This window comes from Sesamum indicum, linkage group LG11, assembly GCF_026168435.1.
Source record: "Sesamum indicum cultivar Baizhima isolate 11 linkage group LG11, ASM2616843v1, whole genome shotgun sequence".
NCBI classification, from domain to species: Eukaryota; Viridiplantae; Streptophyta; class Magnoliopsida; order Lamiales; family Pedaliaceae; genus Sesamum; species Sesamum indicum.
Genome location: NC_142667.1, coordinates 7,405,891 through 7,409,990, shown reverse-complemented (window position 1 = coordinate 7,409,990; position 4,100 = coordinate 7,405,891). Strand labels below are relative to the sequence as shown.

The 4,100-nt window shown below is 32.6% G+C and overlaps 1 long non-coding RNA gene across 1 annotated transcript; it reads right to left on the bottom strand.

Moving 5' to 3' along the window:
• Positions 1-224: 224 nt before the first annotated feature.
• Positions 225-1,961, bottom strand: LOC148785062 (uncharacterized). Its single transcript, XR_016062794.1, has 2 exons — positions 1,747-1,961; positions 225-1,233 (listed from the first exon to the last, which is right to left on the bottom strand). It is a non-coding gene; the product is annotated as an uncharacterized LOC148785062 (long non-coding RNA).
• Positions 1,962-4,100: the final 2,139 nt, after the last annotated feature.

The window sequence follows — 4,100 nt, the reverse complement described above, 5'->3', positions numbered from 1 at the left end:
AGAGTTATCAAATACCCCCACACTTAGCTATTTGCTTGTCCTCAAGCAAAGTCAAGATGCATTCAAAAATTCCCTCCAAATCTTGATGTAGCACCCCCTTCGCTACAAAGGCTATATCTACCCTAAACGTCATACTTATAGTAATCCCTGTGTTCATAAATATAAATTTGCACATAATCAACTAATCAATTTGCATACGTAATCCCAACATGTCATAGCAAGTATTATCAACCTACAATATTATATACATATATACATATCAAACACCACAAGGTGATTCACCACAAGGTGATTCACCACAAGTAATCCGTACAATTATATTCTCTCTGTACAAACAAAATGTGAGTTGTACTCTAACTGACTAAGAGGAGAAAACTGCATACTGGCCCGACCTGCCTGAGTATAGCGCATGGACCTATTCTTCAATAGTCAGACACCTCAAAGTCTATTCCTGAAAGAAAATGTCAGCAGGGGAATGAGCCTGCCACTCAATAAGCAAATAACCAGTCCTATCTATATATGTATGTCAACCATAGCCCAAACAAGATAAATAAGCAACACGAATGGAATACAATCAATTTAATTCCAACATAATCAACTTTATTACACCACATGACTATCTCATAATAAGACAACTAACCAAACTCCATTTTTCCTAGTTTGCTTACCAGAAGGTGATATTGTGTTTTTCCCACCAACTCACTCTCACCGTTATATAAATTTAAGTGAATCCCCTTGACAGCCGGCTCATCAATCTCATTTCGCACATAGCATTTTCATTTCGCATCAAAGCTCTTTCATTGCGCACATAGCACTTTCTTTTCGCACATAGCATTTTCAACACGTCAAGGGGTATTCACACCACAATTATGTTCAATTTCCACCACTCCCTCATTTCCACATATCACCATTCTTGTAAACAACTAGTAACATAAAACAATATATCATTACATTCTCATTTTCAGACACCCACAACACATCAAACAACAAACATAATATTTCAACGTATTTCCTCATTCTACGTACACAATATCGACAATCAAATCAAATAATTCATCACTTATATACTTTCAGACAAATGAATATCAGCACGAACCACAAATTCATATAACAGTAAAACCACAAATACAGAAAGCATATATAGATAATACTAATTATTTACTTACCTCGACCTTACAATATTTCTTTCTACTCTGTCACTAATTGTCAGTCCTTTTACTTCACCCCCGTATCCTATAATGAGTTATACCATATACAATTAATATATCGAGAATATCGTAATTTCTTTTAAATACAATATTAAATATTATTTGTACAATTTCTAATAATTATTCAATATTCCATTTCTATCGAAGTACAAATCTTCGTTTTTCCTCTTTATTAGCATACCATTTATTAAATATAATTCTCGGAATATTTCTATGAATTTTCTATCAATTTCTCGCTATTATACTCTTAAAATTAAACAATAATACATATAATTGCGTATTTGGTTAGCAATTCCGATGGAATTATATAATTTGACTATAGCAACATTCAAATCTAATAAATTTAATAATCTAATTACCCAACGATATCATTTTTATATCCAATTTGATATTTAATTCGACACTATTTGAAATAGCCAAACTCATAAAATATTCCGATTAAATGATATATCGCTTAGTATAAACAACATTTAATAAACGGACTAATTAAATAATATAATTATATAAATTAATATAAATTAAAATCAAAATTTCGTACCTCAGATGTCGCCGAAATTGTGTATGTGCAGATGTATATTGTAATGTGTGTGTGAATGTGATTGTGCATGTGTATATGTATTAGAAATAAGAAAGAGAGGAGAGAGAAATGAGGCGGTGGGCCTCTCCCTATAATTCATACATGTATATATATATATATATATTATTATATTACTTACTAACATATATATATATATAATATTATTATTTTATTTATTTAATTAAACTTTTCATAAAATACCAATTACGTCCTTCTTAATTTTCTTAATTAATACAAATTGTCCCAAAATATTATAACAAATTTCAATTTAATCCGTTCAAGGTTTATTGTATTTCAATTATGGAACATAATTTATTTACCAATTAACTAAATTTCATAAAGATTTACCAATTAATCCCCCAATTATATATTATAATCTTTGGGCCGTTACACTTGAACTACTCAAGAAAATTTGTAATCATGTGCAAAGTAATGACATACTTTATGAAGAAGATAATTAAACATGTATCAAACAAGTTTTCACGTGATGACCATCATCAAAACCAATCGCATAAAACTAGTGGACTATTTTCTCTCCGCTTTCCATTCTCTCAAGTGTAGATATGGCTCAAGTGTATCTCTCGACACTTACTACGACAATGCTTCACCATAGGCTTGCTTATACACCATATCTCCACCATTTCTGTAATATGCACATATATGGATCAAAAGATCTTTAATTTTGGTTGTATTGGGGCTTTGGTTTGGGGTAGGGTAAAAGGATAATGAGGTTAAATTCCAAGAAACTAATTAGAGCACCAAAAAATTTGAGTGAACAATAATTCGAAACTCTCAAAGTTTACTCATCTCCCTTCAAGATCTTTCGACAGTTCCTTGAACTATGCCTTTCTTATTTCTTTTGGAGAGTTCATACATTTTTTTTTCTCTTTTTTTTTCTTTTCTTTTTTTCTCTTTTTCTCTTTTTTTTTGTTTTCTTTTTCTCCTCTCCATTTTTTTGTGATAGGCATAGACCAAAAAAATTAATGACGGTTCCCACAAAGTAAAGAAGAACATAATTTTGGAACCCCCACACTCATTTTGAGATACATCTTTTAAGCATGTAAATCACAAAGGTTTTGAAAATCTTCCATTTTGAGAACTTGTTCTTTCGAACAGAAACCCATTTCCCTTGATGCTCTAATAGTTCTTAGAGGGATCAAAATCAAGGTTTTAAACAAACGACGGGATAGGTTCGTATATGACGGGTTATTCAACAAAATAGGTCGAAAGGCTCAAAGGGGTTCTCTAAAGTTAAAATGTATTGGGTGGTTAAAGAAGGCCGAAAGTGGTTTCTAATGCCTTTATCATATCCAGATAAATGCACATTTGTGTGGCCTCGATGTGGTTCAAGGCAAGTTCTAGGAAGACAAAGCCATAGAAGTGTTATTCTCTCAAGAAAGAATGAAGATTTTTTATGGACATATCAAGCTCAAAATCTCACGAGGTATGTTTTAGTCCACTAATCCTACATCAGAAGATTTTAACTCAAGTCATTTTGGTAAAAACATGCTTTCAACTAGTGAATTATCCTCAAACATAAAACATGCATTCGTTTTACATATAACATTATCAAGCCAAGATTAGTCCAAAATTGAAAGGGTTTTATCATGCCAAAATTTTTCAAAACCAAGCAATTTCAACTAAAAATTTCCACAAGACTCAATCTTCAAAAGTCAAGAAAATCAAGCACAAATTTATCTTTTCAAGTAGTTTGAACAATCAACAAGAGCAACAACCATTTCAACACGCAACCAACAACCCAATTCAAGAAACATGCTCAACAATAATATCCCCACACTTAAAATCCACATTGCCCTCAATGTGGACTATGACATGCATTTCAAGGAAAAATTAAAAGGAGAGAGTTTAAGGAAGCGTCCCTGAGTGTAAGTCGCGAAAAGGTCATGGTGTGGGTGGTTGCCTTGGTGTCAGCCCGAAGTGTTTAAATTTCCAGTCAGCGACGACGGCAAACGACGGCGGGGAGCTTTTCCGGTGAGATGGCTTTGTTGACAAAGATGAAGAGTTCTTGGCGGATTTGAAGTTGCTGTGGATGAGCTGAGAAAGATAAAAAGAAAATATCGGTCAAAGATTTTGAAGTGTGATGGAAAGATTTGACTGATTTCCTTATTTCTTTTGATTTTTTAAATTTTTGTTTTTTTTATCATAAATATAAATAAATAAATGAAGGTAAATGAAGTGAATAACAGCCTACGAAGTGCGACTAAGCGTGGGCACGCTACGCTTAGTGGAAACTCCAAATCTGTTTTGGTGAAGTGAGTTAAAATAGTTTTGAAAGATCGACTAAGCGTGGGCAC